Below are 21,390 nucleotides of genomic sequence, written 5' to 3'. Positions count from 1 at the left end.
ATTTTTTCATCTGTGAATTGTTAATGAACCCACCTCATTCGTTGACTTTATGTGATCTAATCTTTCTATCAAGCATGACTTTCATTATATTATAAATTATAAGATAAATTATAAGGTAGGGGCCCATGAATCTATTCTCTGTTTTTTTTTTTTTTGATTCAGTGCTTAGTCCTTGAATCTAAAAAGAGTACAGAAATAGAAAATAAGAATCCACTTTGAATTCGAATGTTCGAATGAAATATATATATATATTATTGTTTCCAGATATCTCAATTGATCAAATTCGAAGCAATTGCCCTCTTTCGATAACTGCCCGAAAGAACCGCTTCAAATAATAAAGATTATTCTATTCAGATTTTGAGACGAAGGAGCTCCCTGTCTATATCAAGATATCAATCAAATATGTCGAAAAATTTTCGCGGGTTATCTAGACTGTATATAGTCTAGAGTCCGGGAATAATTGAAAAAAAAAAAATTATGAAAAATATTATGATGATCAAAAATGAGTGACAAAAAAAGACAGAAAAGTTATCATTACATTTATCATTATGTTATAAGAAAGAAATCTACTTGTTTAGTTCTTAAGGAGCACAAAAGAAAGGATAAAAGGGGAGGGGCTGATTGACAAAAGGAAAGTAGAGAAAATTTACAAGATATAATCTATCTGTATCTAACGTATCAACTCCAAATATTGAAAATAAAAAGTTAAATATTTCGAAATACTTTGATATATGAGATGAATCCATTATTTCGATTTCTTGCTTGTTTTGTTACTGAATTAAGTTGAGTGGTTTTACATTTACAGACGCATAAAAAACAATTTTTGTGGACAAAAAAAAAAAAACAGTTTTGTTTTATGTTATGACTCTTCCGTATACGTCTTCTTTGGTTCGAGTGGGCATTCTTAAGAAACTTCAGTTTAGTTCTGCTATAGAAAAAAGAGGCTTCTTGTCTTGAGTTTTTTCCTCCTGCCGAGAAAGCATTTATTCTGCAATTCATTTCAAAAGACTTCAATCGGTACACGCAAAAAATAGGCCAATTCAGCAGCTTTTTGCTCAATTTCTCGTGGAGTCAAATTCTCATCAGTACGAGTCAAGGGAACGGCCCCCTGGCCTCTGATTTCCATATAAAGGACACGCCGAGCATAAATACCCTCTTTAACTTCTATTCTGATGGACTGAATATCTTTCATAAGGAATCGTAGAAAGATGCGACGATTTTTTCCAGGAAAACCCCAACGAAAAATACATACTATTCCCTCTTTTCTATCGAATCGATCATAACCACTACCTACATTCCAAAAAATCGTGCACCACAAATAGGAACTAATAAAGAGACCCGCGATCCCATAGAAAGACATCACGATTCCTTGTGGAAAAAAAACTATTTGCTGAGACGGAAATAAAGATATCAAATTCCTACCAAGATAACTAGAAGTTCCAACTAATAAAAACCCTAATGAACCAAAAAAAAGAATAAAGGCCCAGCAGAAATTGCTTGTTTTTCGAGACCCCACTATAAATTCTATCCATATAGATTCTGATCGCCAACTCATACATACTAGATCCAGTTGCATTTTATTGGAATTGAGAAAATAAGCAAAAAAATTTGACTTTACTTTTTTTGTTTCCGAAGTAACTCTCATCAACTAGTGCTATTTTGATATGAACTTTTAGAAGTAATTCATCAAATTGCTTAGATCTAAAATCATCCCCTTTATATGATCCCCTATACAGATCTACTAGATATATAGACTTTAATTTCATACATTCGTCCGGTACCGATCCACTTGCTATAATTCATTTACCCCTATATCATGTTTACGTATGCATAAGAGGAGCTTTTTCATTTATGTTCGGGGAAGCCGGATGGATGTTATACAATATTCTACTAAATAGATATCCGTGGCATCTAAGTCGTGAAAAAAAAAATAGATAAGATTTGGTCTTGGCCTTGGCCCCATCGAATCTAAAAAATCTTAGTTTTTTGAACATACAAAGATAAAGAAGCCATTGCAATTGCCGGAAATACTAGGCCTACTAAAGGCACAAAAATAGAGGGAATTGTCATAAAATGGGTACCTCAATTTAATATTCGTACCTGTTATTGTTATATTGTTAGTTATAAAGTTAGTTATAAATATATCTTATAATAATTATATTATAATTCGTATATTATACTAAGTATATCTAAATATTATACTAAGTATATCGAAATACTAAGTATATCTAAATATTATACTAAGTATATCTAAATACTAAGTATATCTAAATATTATACTAAGTATATCTAAATACTAAGTATATCTAAATACTAAGTATATCTAAGCGAGTATATATATCTAATATATATATCTTATCTAATAAGTGCAAGGAATGTAGAATTAAATAAAGGGACTTGCCCATCTTTCTAAATGAAATAAAATAGGTGTATGATAAGATAATCCACTTTCTTTATTATCTTACTTTATTCCTACTTTTCTTATTATTATTATTCTATTGTTCTTGTCTTCTAATTTTAATTTCTAATTTGAATTTAATAAAGAAAGAGTTTATTACAAATTGAGAAAGAGTTTATTACAAATTGTCGAAAGATTCGATTCGTTAGAATCCGATCCAAGAACAGGGATTTTTAGTAAAAATAGAATTCTCGGGAGATATAGAAAGATGCAAAACTCTATATTTATATTTTTTCTATATTTGAATTATATAAACATACGCAATAGAGCAAGATAAAATTCGTTTTTCGACAATTCCATTTTATGTCACAAAGTCAAAGCCCATTATGCGGGCTTTGACTTTGATTCTGATAAACTAACTAACTGCCTTTTCACTACAAAGAAAATAATTTAACTTAAGACTCTACTTGATTGAATTTTGATTCAAAGGAAAAAAACCGTGGAACTGAAATAACTCACTCAGAACACCCTTTAAAGGATTACGTGGTACGATTGGATCGAATAAACCCTTATGGAATAAATATTCAGCCTCCTGTGAACCTTCAGGTACTGTTATATTCAATGTTTGCTCAATTACTCTTTTACCCGCAAATGCAATATAGGCATTGGGTTCAGCAATAATGATATCCCCCAACATACCAAAACTCGCGGTCACTCCACCAGTAGTAGGAGATGTAAGAATTGATACATAAAATAACTTTTTATTTGATTGATAATCATATAAAGCAGAAGATATTTTAGCCATTTGCATCAAGCTCAAACTTCCTTCTTGCATGCGTGCTCCTCCGGAAGCACACACTAGAATAAGAGGCAAAAAATTATTGGTAGCATATTCGATCAAACGGGTGATTTTCTCGCCTACTGCGGATCCCATACTACCCCCCATAAACTGAAAATCCATAACCCCGATTGCTATAGGAATACCGTTTAGTTGACCCGTACCTGTTTGAATAGCCTCAGTTAATCCTGTCTCTCTTTGATAAGAATCAAGACGATCTTTATAGGGCTCTTCGTCATACTCAAACGGATCAGAATCAATACCATCTTCGTCATACTCAAACGGATAAGAATCAATACCATCTTCGTCATACTGAAATGGATCAGAATCAATACCATCTTTATCTTTGTCAAACTGAAATGGATCATAATCAATACCATCTTTATCTTTATCTTTGTCAAACTGAACTTTATCTTTGTCAAACTGAACTTTATCTTTGTCAAACTGAACTTTATCTTTGTCATACTGAACTTTATCTTCGTCATACTGAAATGGATCAGAATCAAGACCATCTTTATCTTTGTTAAACTGAAATGGATCATAATTAATACCATCTTTATCTTTGTTAAACTGAACTTTATCTTTGTCATACTGAACTTTATCTTTGTCAAACTGAACTTTATCTTTGTCATACTGAACTTTATCTTCGTCATACTGAACTTTATCTTCGTCATACTGAAATGGATCAGAATCAATACCATCCATATAAGGCTCTTCTTGGTCAGACTGAAATGGATCATAATCAATACCATCTTCGTCAGAACCATCTTCGTCAGCTTCGTCAGAACCATCTTCGTCAGCTTCGTCAGAACCATCTTCGTCAGCTTCGTCAGAACCATCTTCGTCAGCTTCGTCAGAACCATCTTCGTCAGCTTCGTCAGAACCATCTTCGTCAGCTTCGTCAGAACCATCTTCGTCAGACTGAAATGGATCATAATCAATACCATCTTCGTCAGACTGAAATGGATCATAATCAATACCATCTTCGTCATACTGAAATTCAATGGGATCCAGAGAGATCATGTCTTCATCCATAGGATCCCAAGTACCTGGATCAATCGAAAGTTCGATTCTATCTGAACTACTCATTTTCAAATGATATCCACAGTATTCACAAATATTCATTTTTGGCTTAAGAAATTTCTTATAATTTAATCCATAACAATCTTCATTTTCGCATAGAACCCACAAATGCTTGAAATCTTTAGGCCTTTCTAAATCATTACCATTTGCGCAACTTTCTTTTAGAGTTAAATCATTACCATTTGCGCAACTTTCTTTTAGAGTTAAATCATTACCATTTGCGCAACTTTCTTTTAGAGTTAAATCATTACCATTTGCGCAACTTTCTTTTAGAGTTAAATCATTACCATTTGCGCAACTTTCTTTTAGAGTTAAATCATTACCATTTGCGCAACTTTCTTTTAGAGTTAAATCATTACCATTTGCGCAACTTTCTTTTAGAGTTAAACCATTGTCTTCACTACTATTTCCACCTTCAACACAAATGTAACCACAAATGCAATTATAAATATAACTATCATTGTAATTGTCACTACCACTTAAAATGGAACTATCAATACAGGTTTGAGAACGAAGATAAGAGTTAATACAACTCTTAATGTGATTATTCCAACTATAGTTAGTATCATACAAGTTAAAATCATAGTGGGGATCGTCATTGTCAATCTCAAAAATTTGATTTTCACTATTAAAATATAGAGAATAATTATCCTGATTACTATCATTATCCTGATTACTATCCCTAATTAAAACCCTAATTCGGGTGTCATCAGAAATGAAATTCCGAATGTCTTTGACGCCAACTAAATGATCAACCTTACTGTAATAACTAGAGCTGTCACTACAACCATGAATGTTTTTATCCATATCATTTCTAACCGGGTCTTCGTTTACACTAGTATTTTCAATAGGACCAAGGCTATCCATTGATTTACTTAGCCCACATCTGTATTCTAATTCCCCCTTAGACAAGATAAAATTGAACCATAATTTTTCCATAGAGTTTTCTTGCCTCTATTTAGATGTAAAGTATAATAGATGAATAGTCATTTGATGAAAAAAAAAAAATCATTTATTTCCTATCGGAATACGCATAATGGATACAATCATTAAACTAATAATGAGTGAATATTGAAGTAAAGGATTCTCGTTTGTGAGAACCTGGAGTATCAGTTCATTATATATGATATATGATACTTTACTTTTTTCTTTTCAATTATAAATATAAATTTTCAATTAGAAATAGCGATTTCCCTATGTTGTGTAAAATTCGCACTGAAAAAATTGAAAAAAGAAATTTTTCTCCTATCAAGAACCTTTTTCGTAAAATATCGTCTACTAATACAATAAAATCTCGTCTACTAATACAATAAGTTTCTATTCCAACACGGAACGAATAGGATAGAAAAGAATACACCAATCTTTAGGATCGGCTCAATCCTTTTAGTAAAAGATTGGGCCGAGTTTAATTGCAATTCAACAAACCAACAGTAATTACTGGATTACAAAGTATCCATTGCTTCGAATTCAAATTTTATTTATCTAAAGTATCCATTGCTTCGAATTCAAATTTGATCTCCTTCCATACTTCACAAGCAGCAGCTAGTTCCATACTCCATTTGCCAGCCTCGCGGATAATTTCATTACCCTGGCGGGCAAGGTCACGTCCCTCATTACGAGCTTTTACACATGCTTCTAAAGCTACTCGATTAGCTACGGCACCCGGTGCATTTCCCCAAGGGTGTCCTAAAGTTCCTCCACCGAATTGTAGTACGGAATCATCTCCAAAGATCTCGGTCAAAGCAGGCATATGCCAAACGTGAATACCCCCCGAAGCTACGGGCAGAACACCTGGTATAGAAACCCAATCTTGAGTGAAATAAATACCACGGCTTCGATCTTTTTCAATAAAATCATCACGTAGTAAATCAACAAAGCCCAAAGTTATGTCCCTTTCTCCTTCAAGTTTACCTACTACTGTACCAGCGTGAATATGATCTCCACCAGACAGACGTAAAGCTTTAGCTAGTACACGAAAGTGCATACCATGATTCTTCTGTCTATCAATAACTGCGTGCATTGCGCGATGGATGTGAAGAAGTAGACCATTATCTCGGCAATAATGAGCCAAGCTAGTATTTGCAGTGAACCCACCTGTTAAGTAGTCATGCATTACGATGGGAGCTCCCAATTCTCTGGCAAATATGGCCCTTTTAATCATTTCTTCACATGTACCCGCAGTAGCATTCAAGTAATGCCCTTTGATTTCACCTGTTTCAGCCTGTGCTTTAAAAATTGCTTCGGCACAAAATAAGAAACGGTCTCTCCAACGCATAAATGGTTGGGAGTTCACATTCTCATCATCTTTGGTAAAATCAAGTCCACCACGTAGACATTCATAAACTGCTCTACCGTAGTTCTTAGCGGATAACCCCAATTTAGGTTTAATAGTACATCCTAATAGGGGGCGACCGTACTTGTTCAATTTATCTCTTTCAACCTGGATGCCATGAGGCGGGCCTTGGAAAGTTTTAGTATAAGAAGGAGGGATTCGCAGATCCTCTAGACGTAGAGCGCGCAGGGCTTTGAACCCAAATACATTACCCACAATGGAAGTAAACATGTTAGTAACAGAACCTTCTTCAAAAAGGTCTAAGGGGTAAGCTACATAACATATATATTGATTTTCTTCTCCAGCAACGGGCTCAATGTGGTAGCATCGCCCTTTGTAACGATCAAGGCTGGTAAGCCCATCGGTCCACACGGTTGTCCATGTACCAGTAGAAGATTCAGCAGCTACTGCTGCCCCTGCTTCCTCGGGCGGAACTCCGGGTTGAGGAGTTACTCGGAAGGCTGCCAAGATATCAGTATCTTTGACTTCATATTCAGGAGTATAATAAGTCAATTTATACTCTTTAACACCAGCTTTGAATCCAACACTTGCTTTAGTCTCTGTTTGTGGTGACATAAGCCCCTCCCTACAACTCATGAATTGAAAATTTTCGCAACAACAAGGTCTGCTCGGCATAAATTAGGAGTTAATGAAACCTTTTCGAAGAAATCTTTCAAAAAATTATCAACTAATCCGAAAGGTTCCTTATTAGACCATGGTATTTGATTCGCCAAATACATCATTATTCTATATTCTTTCATATTCTATATTCTTTCATATGTATGGCGCAACCCAATCCGTGTTTTTCAAGTTTAGAATTCCTTACTTTTTTTTTGAATCGAAATGAAAATGAAATAAATGAAATAGAAATATTATAAATATATAATTATAATTAGAATTATAAATATAAAATATATATATAAAATATATAAATTAAATATAAAATATATAAATTCAATAATAAGTCAATAGTCAATAATAAGATAATACTATAATAATATAAATTCAATAATAAGTCAATAGTCAATAATAATCAATAATAAGATAATAAGATAATAAGAAATAATATAAAATAAGAAATAATATAAATTCAATAATAAGAAATAAGAAAGAATAAGAAATTCACTCTTGACAGTAATATATGTTGTATATGTAAATCCTAGATGTGAAAATATGCGTAATTCGTTTATGAAATGAAAAAAAAGGAATATAGATGGAAAAAGGGGGGATAGGTTGGACGTAAAAAAAAATCGATATGCTAAAATAAAATACGAAATGAAATAAGGGCTAATGAGATAGAAATAAGGAATCGTAAATAGAGTTCGGGTTCGAATTCCATAGATAATATGGATGGTATTGCCTATAATGATAGACAAATGAAAGACAATGATAGACAAATGAAAGACTCTCTCAAAATTGTTATTTATTTATCCACTTGATATTTTGCAAATAGGTTGGTTGAACTTAAAAATTCCTTCATTGAATAAGGAAACAATCCAATTGAATTGCATTCAATTGGATGGTACCAACGAAATCGAGTGCTAATCCCCATTTCTTATTGAATTAACCGATCAACTTGCTGTCGAAGATTTTTTTTATTAGAAAATTTTCGAAAAAAAAAATTGACATATTTCACTTTATTTTATTATGAGAATAAATCCTACTACTTCTGTTCCTGGAGTTTCCACGCTTGAAAAAGAAAATCTGGGACGTATTTCTCAAATCATCGGTCCAGTACTGGATGTAGCCTTTCCCCCGGGCAAGATGCCTAATATTTACAACGCTTTGGTAGTTAAGGGTCGAGATACCATCGGTCAACAAATTAATGTAACTTGTGAGGTACAGCAATTATTAGGAAACAATCGAGTTAGAGCTGTAGCTATGAGCGCTACAGATGGTCTAATGAGAGGAATGGAAGTGATTAACACGGGAGCTCCTCTAAGTGTTCCAGTCGGCGGAGCGACCCTAGGACGAATTTTTAACGTGCTTGGGGAGCCCGTTGATAATTTAGGTCCTGTAGATACTCGCACAACATCCCCTATTCATAAACCTGCGCCCGCTTTCATACAATTAGATACAAAATTATCTATTTTTGAAACAGGAATTAAAGTAGTCGATCTTTTAGCTCCTTATCGTCGTGGAGGAAAAATCGGACTATTTGGGGGAGCTGGGGTAGGTAAAACAGTACTCATTATGGAATTGATCAACAACATTGCCAAAGCTCATGGGGGTGTATCCGTATTTGGCGGAGTAGGTGAACGTACTCGTGAAGGAAATGATCTTTACATGGAAATGAAAGAATCTGGAGTAATTAATGAACAAAATCTTGCGGAATCAAAAGTGGCTTTAGTCTACGGTCAGATGAATGAACCGCCAGGAGCTCGTATGAGAGTTGGGTTGACTGCCCTAACTATGGCGGAATATTTCCGAGATGTTAATAAACAAAACGTACTTCTATTTATAGACAATATCTTCCGTTTTGTCCAAGCGGGATCCGAAGTATCTGCCTTATTGGGTAGAATGCCTTCCGCTGTGGGTTATCAACCCACCCTTAGTACCGAAATGGGTTCTTTACAAGAAAGAATTACTTCTACCAAGGAGGGATCCATAACTTCTATTCAAGCAGTTTATGTACCCGCGGATGATTTGACCGACCCTGCCCCTGCCACAACATTTGCGCATTTAGATGCTACTACCGTACTATCAAGAGGATTAGCTGCCAAAGGTATCTATCCAGCGGTAGATCCTTTAGACTCAACGTCAACTATGCTCCAACCTCGAATCGTTGGAAAGGAACATTATGAAACTGCGCAAAGGGTTAAGCAAACCTTACAACGTTACAAAGAACTTCAGGACATTATAGCTATCCTGGGGTTGGACGAAGTGTCCGAAGAGGATCGCTTAACCGTAGCAAGAGCGCGAAAAATTGAGCGTTTCTTATCACAACCCTTTTTCGTAGCGGAAGTATTTACTGGTTCCCCGGGGAAATATGTTGGCCTAGCAGAAACAATTAGAGGATTTCAATTGATCCTTTCCGGAGAATTAGACGGTCTTCCTGAACAGGCCTTTTATTTGGTAGGTAACATCGATGAAGCTACTGCGAAGGCTACGAACTTAGAAATGGAGAGCAAATTGAATAAATGACCTTAAATCTTTGCGTACTCACCCATAATCGAATTGTTTGGGATTCAGAAGTGAAAGAAATCATTTTATCTACTAATAGCGGACAAATTGGCGTATTACCAAATCACGCGCCTATTGCCACAGTTGTAGATATAGGTATTTTGAGAATACGCCTTAACGACCAATGGTTAACGATGGCTCTGATGGGTGGTTTTGCTAGAATAGTCAATAATGAAATCACTATTTTTGGAAAGGATGCGGAAAAGGGTAGTGACATTGATCCACAAGAAGCTCAGCAAGCTCTTGAAATAGCGGAAGCTAACTTGAGGAAAGCTGAAGGCAAGAGGCAAACAATTGAGGCAAATCTAGCTCTCAGATGGGCTAGGACACGAGTAAAGGCTATCAACGCGATTTCGTAACTAGTTGGTTAATCGAAAGAATTTCCGTATAAACAGAACTTTCGTTTCTACATCCCATTTTTATTCTGCTGATTAAATAGAATCAAATACAATCAAAAGTGAAATAGTGAAATTTGATCTAACGAAAAATTTGAAAATTGAAAACGGAAATAGAATAGGATGAAAAAGATAGAAAATCAATAAAAGAAGGTGGGTAGAAAAACTTATTAGACACCGGGATCAATGGTATCTAATAAGTTCTACCTACTATTGGATTTGAACCAATGACTCCCGCCGTATGAAAGCAATACTCTAACCACTGAGTTAAGTAGGTCATTTATTATCATAAGGAATCATAAAGAGAAAGAAAAGGGACCTATCACATCGATGGATTATAAATCCGATATTACTTCTAAGCAATACCAATCAAACCGACCAAAAAGGTATGATTATGATGTTGGATCATGTAATATTCATCTTGACAAGAAATTATCTAAATAATATGATAAAATATGTATCACAAACACAAGGGCTATAGCTCAGTTAGGTAGAGCACCTCGTTTACACGCGCGCCAATGTTTTTCAGGGGAGTCTATCATGCAATCAAAAAAAATTGATCCTTTTGAGAAATCGATGTCTTACTCCATTACTTTGAAGGAACAAAACAAGAGAACAATAGCCTGACAAATGGTTTGGTTCGATTCGGGTGCCGTTTAGGCAGGAGCAGGATCCGAATCGAACCTATCATTGATTTGAGATATTGATAGGGCGAATACCCAGTCTATTCAATGCTAGGCATAATGAGTATAAGGACCTCAAAAATTCTCTTTTCGTCCTATGAATCTTAAGGTGTATGAAGTTTCATCTTTGATTTTTTAATCAGGATGATAGAGACTTCATTTAACTTAGGTTGATCTAGGCCAGAAGCAGACCTACGTCAAGATAAACTTTCCCTTCTTTGAAACACTTTGGTAGTGCTCCTGTATCAGTAATGAATCAGAGCACATGGAACCATCTTCCTTTTTTTTCTAAGAGAAAAAATATATATATGGTAGACTAACTGATATTTCTATCAGTTAATGAAAGAGCCCAATGCAAAAAAATGCATGTTGGGTCTTTGAAATAGGTCGAATCATTTTGATAATAATCAGTTCGATCTGTTTTACCGAGAAGGTCTACGGTTCGAGTCCGTATAGCCCTATATTTTATATTTTTATTTTATATTTTATTAATTTTTATATTTTATTAATTTTTATATTTTATTAATTTTTATATTTTATTAATTTAAAATATTTATTAAATTAATAAAAAAATATTTATTAAATTAATAAAAATGAAATGAAAATAATATTCTTAAAACTAAAGCAAACTAAAACAATAAAGAATATCCAAATACAAATAAAAAAAGTTGTATAGTTTTTTTCCTAATTATTGTATTCTTTGTTGATTGGAACTGGTCGCTTCCAGTTGCTTGGTTAAAATCATTCCCATAAGCTCGCTCACAGGGAGATCGCTCAGAAACTGAAAACAAAAGCGCATTTCAACAGAATCTCATAAATATATATAATATATATTAAATATATATATATAGATAATATATATATAGATAATATCTATAAAAAGATATAATATCTATAAAATATAGATAGAAAATAAAAAATGTATTCTATATATAACTATATATAAATTTATTCTATATTCTATATATAACTATATAATATACTATATAATATATATATAAATTTATTCTATATTCTATATATATTCTATATATATAATAGATAATAAGATAATAGAAAAGAGAAAAGGTTTTTTTTTTTTTTTTTTATTTCTAATACATATTAGATATTAGTTATATATTAGAATTCCTTTTATTTAGAAAAATACGAAATGAAGTGAAAACAAAAAAGTTTTACTTGTTTTGGATTTGTATAGTATTCTACTATACTATATAGTAATAGTATAAATATCTATGTAATAGTATAAATGTAATAGTATAAATATCTATTTATACTATTACTATACAAATTAGTACTATATCGAATACAAATTAGTACTATATCGAAATTAAATCGAAATAAGTGAAATGTAAATAGGATTAATTCCAATCAATAAATCTTAAAACGCAACAGCAAACAAACGAAACTAGACGATTCGATCAAACTGAATTGTTGGTTTGACTAAACAAACAGTTGTGGATGACTTGACAATGAATTCCAGGTCGAATCGACTAATCCGGTCTATTTTTCACATTCATAGGAGTTCGTCTATGTTTCTGCTTTACGAATATGATATTTTCTGGGCATTTCTAATAATATCAAGTGCTATTCCTATTTTGGCATTTCTAATTTCTGGAGTTTTAGCCCCGATTAGAAAGGGTCCAGAAAAACTTTCTAGTTATGAATCGGGTATAGAACCAATGGGCGATGCTTGGTTACAATTTCGAATCCGTTATTATATGTTTGCTCTAGTTTTTGTTGTTTTTGATGTTGAAACGGTTTTTCTTTATCCATGGGCAATGAGTTTCGATGTATTGGGGGTACCCGTATTCATAGAAGCTTTAATTTTCGTGCTTATCCTAATTGTTGGTTCAGTTTATGCATGGCGAAAAGGAGCATTGGAATGGTCTTAGTTCCTGAATATTCAGATAATAAAAAGAAAGAAAAAAGTAAAAATAATAATAACATTGAGTATGAATTCCATTGAATTTCCCTTACTTGATCGAACAACCCAAAACTCAGTTATTTCAACTACATTAAATGATCTTTCAAATTGGTCAAGACTCTCCAGTTTATGGCCGCTTCTTTATGGTACCAGTTGTTGCTTCATTGAATTTGCTTCATTAATAGGCTCACGATTCGACTTTGATCGTTATGGGCTGGTCCCAAGATCGAGTCCTAGACAAGCGGACCTAATTTTAACAGCTGGAACAGTAACAATGAAAATGGCTCCCTCTTTAGTGAGATTATATGAACAAATGCCCGAACCTAAATATGTTATTGCTATGGGCGCGTGTACAATTACAGGAGGGATGTTCAGTACTGATTCTTATAGTACTGTTCGGGGAGTCGATAAGCTAATTCCTGTGGATGTCTATTTGCCGGGCTGTCCCCCTAAACCCGAGGCAGTTATAGATGCTATAACAAAACTTCGTAAGAAAATATCTCGCGAAATCTATGAAGATCGAATTAGATCTCAACAGGGGGATCGGTGTTTTACTACCAATCACAAGTTTTGTCTTGTACGCAGTACTCATACTGGAAATTATAATCAAGGATTACTCTATCAACCACCATCTACTTCAGAGATTCCTCCTGAAACATTTTTCAACTACAAAAGTTCAATATCTTCCCACGAATTAGTGAATTAGGTAGGATTCAGAAACAGAATAACAAACAACGAATTAATCTTCATAAATTCGATTTCATCGTAAATGTGAAATACTTATCTTATACAAATTACAAATAAAAAAGAAAAGTGCGGGAGAGATAAAAAAGATGCAGGGCCGTTTGTCTGTTTGGCTAGTCAAACACGGGCTAGTTCATAGATCTTTGGGCTTCGATTACCAAGGAATAGAGACTTTACAAATAAAGCCCGAGGATTGGCATTCCATTGCTGTTATTTTATATGTATATGGTTACAATTATCTACGTTCCCAATGTGCTTATGATGTAGCACCAGGCGGACTGTTAGCCAGTGTGTATCATCTTACGAGAATAGAGTATGGTGTAGATCAACCGGAAGAAGTATGTATAAAAGTATTTGCTCCAAGGAGTAACCCTAGAATTCCGTCTGTTTTCTGGGTTTGGAAAAGTGCGGATTTTCAAGAACGAGAATCTTATGACATGTTGGGAATCTCTTATGAGAATCATCCACGACTGAAACGTATCTTAATGCCCGAAAGTTGGATAGGGTGGCCTTTACGTAAGGATTACATTGCCCCCAATTTTTATGAAATACAAGACGCTCATTGAATGATAAGAAACTAATTACAACTTCAAATATTCAAGGAATATTTGTACATTCTCTTCTAGCTCAAACGGAGGAATTGAGGTTTCATTCGTATTCTTATGGATAGGCTAATAAATAAAAAGAAATAAAAGACAATACATCATTGAAATTCTCGATTTTTGAAGATACCTTTTTATTTTATTTCGGACGAGCCGAGACAATAGGATGAACAACAAGGGTTCTATACCGTGAACTTTGTATCGCGCACATCACTTAGATGAACTCTAGAGAGTCACATAGAAAGGAATGAAGAAATGGAATATGAAAGAGAATACAAATAAATAAATGAAAGGGAATCGGATTCTATTTGTACTGTAGCTGAGATGAGTCTTGGTTATTTCTATCCTTGAACTCCTCTAGACCAGACTTTTGGTTGGGCCTTTCAACCAACTATTTTAATCTTTTTTTTTAATTAAATATGTATGAAGTATTAACATTCTTTTTGAATGTGAGGAGCCACAGCGTGAACAAATAAAAAAGAAGAGGAAAGATAATGAAATTTTTTTCTTTTACTACATTATTTATTTTTTTTACTACATTATAATTATAATAGACTCTTTGCTCATCTAAAAAATAGAAACAAAAAAAAAAAAAAAAATAAATAAAGAGAGGGTTTACTTCCAGATAGCTAGCTAGATAAGTATGTATTATGTCGATCTATATCAATTAATTTGTAGAGTAGATACTCATACAAATTAATCATACGCCGAGAACCAGATTTGAACTGGTGACACGAGGATTTTCAGTCCTCTGCTCTACCAACTGAGCTATCCCGACCATTACCGACGCATTATCCTCATAATACTAGATGACTTGGGTCTATGTCACTTAAAAATGAAAACAAAAAAAAAAACGAAAAAGTATTAAATTAAAAGGGGAATTTCTTGGATCTTTAAAAGGAAGACTTTGTAAATTTCAGTATGAGTAATGATATGGATTATGAATCATTCAAATAGGTATTCCTTGCTCAAGGGTGTTGATTTGTACGTATATCATATATATATCACAATATATCATATCACAAGACTTGTGATAAGAGAACAAAATTCTGCTAGGATACGCTTGTAAAATGGAAAAGAATAGGATGAATGAGAAACATAAGGAACTTTGAACCACTAACAAAAAGGGTAGGATAAAATAAATAGATAGCAAACGGGCTTTTTGGGGTTGGGGATAGAGGGACTTGAACCCTCACGATTTTTAAAGTCGACGGATTTTCCTCTTACTATAAATTTCATTGTTGTCGGTATTGATATTGACATGTAGAACGGGACTCTATCTTTATTCTCGTCCGATTAATCAGTTTTTCAAAAGATTTATCAGACTATGGAGTGAATGATTTGATTAATGAATATTCTATTCGATTCTTTCTTCAACTTGGAATCGATTCACAACAATTCTTTTTATTTTTCATATAAATTGATTTTGCATATAAATAAAAAAAATACGGGTTCGAGTCGTCTTTTTTGGTTTTTCATTAGTATACCTATTTATTTTATATTTTATATAGGTATATCTTGCATCCTTTCTGGAGTTTCGATATAAGGATTCCTTTACCAACAGTCAACCCCATTTGTTAGAATAGCTTCCATTGAGTCTCTGCACCTATCCCTTTTTTATTATTCTCGCTTGTTGAACCTTTGTTTATTTTCGTAAAATAATAGGATTTGGCTCAGGATTGCCCATTTTTCATTCCGGGGTTTCTCTGAATTTGAAAGTTATCACTTAGTAGGTTTCCATACCAAGGCTCAATCCAATCCAATTAAGTCCGTAGCGTCTACCAATTTCGCCATATCCCCTTTGTGTCTTGAGATTAGGATCTCATTAGGATGCACTTCCTTCCCCCTTTCTCCTTCCCTTCCTTTCCCCTTTCTTTCATTTATTTATTTTCTTTCTTTTTATGCGAAAACCGTTGAATTTAGTATTGAATTTAGTAGATATAGATACTGATTCTTATATCGAAGGGTCTTTACCTATTTTATTTCTTGTTTGTTTATCTTCTTTCGTCTCTATCGGAGACCCGTATTTATTTGGTCCAATCAGAAAATATTTTATCATTTCTGTATTCGCAATTCAATATAGATGGATATTCCATAACATATATATGCCCCCCTTACTCTCAGTTTTCTCAGGCAATTTACTCGAACGGTCGATTTTTTTTTTTTTTTTCGTCTTAGCTTCCGCCTTTATGAATGAAAACAAAAGAAAGGAGTCTCTCATCTCTCATTATGATCTGGATTTCATTTCTATGGGTTGCATCTTTTCTTTTTTCTTTAATTTTATTTTGATTCTTATTCTTTTATTAGACTATCCTATATAACCATAATAAGATAACTAAAAAAATAAAAATAAAAATGAAAATTGAATTTATTCATTATTAAAATTTATTCATTTTAAAATTTATTCATTATTAATTATTTATTTTCTAGTATAATAGCATAATAGCTAGAACTAATTATTCCATTCATTTCTATTTCGACTTCGAAGATAATTCGAATTAGTTAGTCTAAAAAACAAAGTTTCATTCTAATTATTTAGACTTATAACGTATCATTTATATAATGATAATATATATATAAATTATATATAAATATAAATTATATATAAATGCATAAAAATATTTTCACTATAATTATCTAATTATTAGACTCTATTTATAATTCTAAACTAAATATAAATAAATTAAATATATATTAAATCTATATTAAATATAAATAAATATTAAATATAAATAAATTAAATCTATATTAAATCTATCTATCTATATTAAAATTAAATCTATCTATTAAATTAAATCTATATCTATATCTATATAAAAAAAAAAAATTATATATAATTTAAATGTAAAATATACTAAAAATATACTAAAAAATACTAAAAATATAAAATAAAAAATATAGTAATATTATACTTAGTATACTAATATTATACTAATATATATATAATACTAAATTATATATATAATACTAAATAGAATATAATACTAAATAGAATAGAATACTAAATAGAATAGACTAATAGAATAAAGATAACATATAATAAAATAAATATAAAATAAAAATATATAATATAGAGATAAATAATAAATAATTATAAAAATTATAAATATATTTATAATTTATTTTTATAATTTTTATAATTATAATAAAATTAGAATTAAATTATAATAATATTATTATAATTTAATATTATTAAATATAATGTTATTAAATATTAATATGATTAAATTAAAATATGATTAAATTAAAATATCATTTTTAATATGATTAAAATATAATCAAATAGAATGATTAAAATATAATCAAATAGAATTATATTATTCTATTCTTAATTATTATATTCTATCAATATTAGATTGAATATTAGATTGAATCTACCATTATTATATATTATTATATATTATTATATATCATTATATTAAATATGATTATATTAAATATGGCATAAATTATGTATGGCATAAATATGGCATTTAAAATTTAAAATTCTAGTTTTTCTAAATTCTAGTCTATAATTCATATTAATAATTCATAGTAATTATGAATAACTAATAGATAGTTAATAGATAAGATCGTAATAGTTTGCTGAATTCCTATGGATACAAAATTTCTATTATTTGAGCCCGCTTAGCTCAGAGGTTAGAGCATCGCATTTGTAATGCGATGGTCATCGGTTCGATTCCGATAGCCGGCTTTCTCTATTTGTTTGCTTTTTTACTTTTTTACATGATTGATAATGTTTTTTTGAAATCAAAGAACATTGAAAAAGCTTTTTCCCCTTTTCTTTCCAAAGGTCAACGATCCGTTTATTATGTCGTAGAAACTTTCAATTAGGAATAAAATTGGAGGAGTTAGATCTTTGCAGAATAAATCAAGAAAAAAAAAAAGGAAACTTTTTTTGGTTTAATTTTTAGATTTTAATTTTTATATTTTATATTTAATATATATTTTATATTTAATATATTTATATATTATATATATTTTATTTTAATTTCTATTTTTTGTATACATTATATACAATATACATTATATACAATACAAAAAAGTATGGATATTGATCCAATTCATCTCATTAATATTTGTAGTACAATCCTTCAGTCGATTTCGCTTCATTTAGTTCAGTTTTAATTTAGGTTTATGAAATTTCAATAAAATTCAAATTAATAAGGAGTCTTTATGTCGCGTTACCGAGGGCCTCGTTTCAAAAAAATACGCCGTCTGGGGGCTTTACCGGGACTAACTAGTAAAAGTCCTAGAGCCGGAAGCGATCTTAGAAACCGATCGCGCTCCGGTAAAAAATCTCAATATCGTATTCGTTTAGAAGAAAAACAAAAATTGCGTTTTCATTATGGCCTTACAGAACGACAATTACTTAAATACGTTCGTATTGCCAGAAAAGCAAAAGGGTCAACAGGTCAGGTTTTACTACAATTACTTGAAATGCGTTTGGATAACATCCTTTTTCGATTAGGTATGGCTTCAACTATTCCTCAAGCCCGCCAATTAGTTAACCATAGACATATTTTAGTTAATGGTCGTACAGTAGATATACCAAGTTATCGCTGCAAACCCCGAGATATTATTTCAGCGAGGGATGAACAAAAATCTAGAACTCTGATTCAAAATTATCTTGATTCATCCACCCATGAGGAATTACCAAAGCATTTGACCCTTCACACATTACAATATAAAGGATTAGTCAATCAAATAATAGATAGGAAATGGGTCGGTTTGAAAATAAATGAATTGCTTGTCGTAGAATATTATTCTCGTCAGACTTAAACCTAACTAAAATAACAAAACAAGGGTTCTGCTCCCTTTTCACCTGAGTTAAGGTTAAGTAAAGGAAGACAGGGTAAGGGATTTGATTCGGAAATTTTATTTTTCTCCTATTCATGTATGATAGATCCGTAGGTAGATTTTCATCCCCTGTACGCTATTTTACGTATTCCGTATTAAAAAGAAATTGGGAATAGAGAATCTATATCAAAGAAGGGTCTAACTCTTTAGTATCTGTTCTTATTTGATTTGATACATTGTAGTCAGTTACATTGGCGAATTAGGTGAAGGTGCGGAAAGAGAGGGATTCGAACCCTCGGTAAACAAAAGTCTACATAGCAGTTCCAATGCTACGCCTTGAACCACTCGGCCATCTCTCCTACATAATTATTATGGCCGATAACCCGAGCGAATAGCGAGTTATTCATATTAGATTGTTCGAGAGGTACGAACAATATCAATTCTAACTAGAAAACTAGCTATAAAAATAGAAAACTTTTCATCACTTTTTTCAGCACTTTTTCTTTAGCCTCCCGACTCGAAGAAATTTTTTTGTGAGGGGGCTGTTAAAAATAAATAATATAATACGATAAACATATACCATATATATCTATTCATGTTTGCGAAAAAGGCACTCCCATCTTTTTTCTGATATTTCTACCGGACTGGATTAAATCAATGAATTGAAACGAATCAAATCAATCGATTGGTTTTTTTTTTTTAGACTATGCTTAATGGATATTTTTAGTTCATAATTCTCTTTAGACTCTAATTCCCCATTTCTATAAGAATTCTAAAATTCTTTTCCAGTTTTAGATCTCTCAACAACAACCTCTTACTCTGTAAATCTATTACAAATTCATAAATCCTCTAAGGGATTTTTATATTTGATTATATGTTGTATACCTGCTATGCACAAAACACAAAAAAGGGCAGTTATTTTATTTTCATCATAGAACGATTATTCGATTATTTTTCCTCTTTTTATCATAATTTAATCAAAACTTCTCTAATTTTGCTAATCTATCCTAATCCGTAGGATAAATTTTTTGATTCTTCAACTTCGATGAAATCGTAATAATTCTTTTTTCTTTTTATATTTTATTCTTATACTAATAAATTCTTATACTAATAAATTTGGATGAAATAAAATAGGATTCAAATATTTCTTTTTTTTTTTTTTTCTTGATTCCTGCCAAAAAAATTGAAGTAAAGTAGAGGGCTATATCTTTTTTTTTTTTTTTTTTATGGAATGGGTCTGCTTTTATGTTATTTCGTACTGTACGCTTCCTTTGTTTGTGAGATCCTTTTTTTTTTCTCACGAAGGGGTAATGAAAAGAGTTATAGAATGGATTGCTACCTATGCCTAGATCGCGGATAAATGGAAATTTTATTGATAAGACCTTTTCAATCGTAGCCAATATCTTATTACGAATAATTCCGACAACTTCAGGAGAAAAAGAGGCATTTACTTATTACAGAGATGGTGCGATTTGATTATTATTATATAATTATAATTATTTTATATATTTTAATTATTTTATATATATTTTTTTTTTTATTTTTATTTTACCGCTCTTAGTCTTAGGAAAAAGACACATGATTCGGAATAGAAAAAAAAAAAAAAAGACTATTGAAAAAAAAAAAGAAATCTACGCTTGTTGAAGGTGAAGTTTATAAATAAAGCAATTCCTTCTGTCGTGTATCCCCGATTAATGCAACCTCAGATGCTTCAATTGTTGATTCGAGTATTGAGCGAAAGGTTACACCTATGGGTCTGTATTGTGGGTCAACCCTACTACACTAGTACCAATAGGCGGCATAGAGGAAGAAGCACTACATCTAGGAATCAACAACACGAAAACTTTGTTATTGTTATAAAGGATTCCCTTTCCTTATCGGGATCGGAACTAAGAGAAATGGTTGGGACAACAAACATCCATCTTGTTCGTACTTTGGATACCCATATAACCATCGAAGATTGTTGAAGTGACTAATTCCTGGAAATTAAGGAGCGTTGAGAACAAAGAAATTGTTGGAGTTTACTTTATTTATCTAGTACGAACACGCTTGATGGTAAGAAAAGATCTTTTGCAAGAGGGTTGGCTAGAGATTTCTTGTAAAAACATTAGCCCCGCTCAGTTCATAATGACAATATTTCGACCTTTTTTTTAATTCCATGGATTATTCTCATTATGCACATAAAGGAGGAGCCGTATGAGGTGAAAATCTCACGTACGGTTTTGGAACGGAGAATTCGTTGAATCGAATGACGACCGTAACGGATGTCGGCTCAATCCGAAGGAAATTATGCGGAAGCCTTACAGAATTATTATGAAGCTATGCGACTAGAAATTGATCCCTATGATCGAAGTTATATACTCTATAACATAGGCCTTATCCACACAAGTAACGGAGAACATACAAAA

General features: G+C 32.0%; 3 non-coding genes across 3 annotated transcripts; 1 reads left to right on the top strand and 2 right to left on the bottom strand.

Moving 5' to 3' along the window:
* Positions 1-14,887: 14,887 nt before the first annotated feature.
* On the bottom strand, positions 14,888-14,960 carry TRNAF-GAA (transfer RNA phenylalanine (anticodon GAA)). Its single transcript has one exon. It is a non-coding gene; the product is annotated as a tRNA-Phe (tRNA).
* Positions 14,961-17,803: 2,843 nt separating this feature from the next.
* On the top strand, positions 17,804-17,876 carry TRNAT-UGU (transfer RNA threonine (anticodon UGU)). Its single transcript has one exon. It is a non-coding gene; the product is annotated as a tRNA-Thr (tRNA).
* A 1,378-nt stretch (positions 17,877-19,254) lies between these two features.
* On the bottom strand, positions 19,255-19,341 carry TRNAS-GGA (transfer RNA serine (anticodon GGA)). Its single transcript has one exon. It is a non-coding gene; the product is annotated as a tRNA-Ser (tRNA).
* Between the last annotated feature and the right edge of the window lie 2,049 nt (positions 19,342-21,390).

The sequence above is a fragment of the Durio zibethinus genome, unplaced genomic scaffold, assembly GCF_047325235.1.
Source record: "Durio zibethinus cultivar Kanyao isolate XHJ-2024 unplaced genomic scaffold, ASM4732523v1 HiC_scaffold_131, whole genome shotgun sequence".
NCBI lineage: Eukaryota > Viridiplantae > Streptophyta > Magnoliopsida > Malvales > Malvaceae > Durio > Durio zibethinus.
This window is presented reverse-complemented; position numbering and strand designations above follow the sequence as displayed.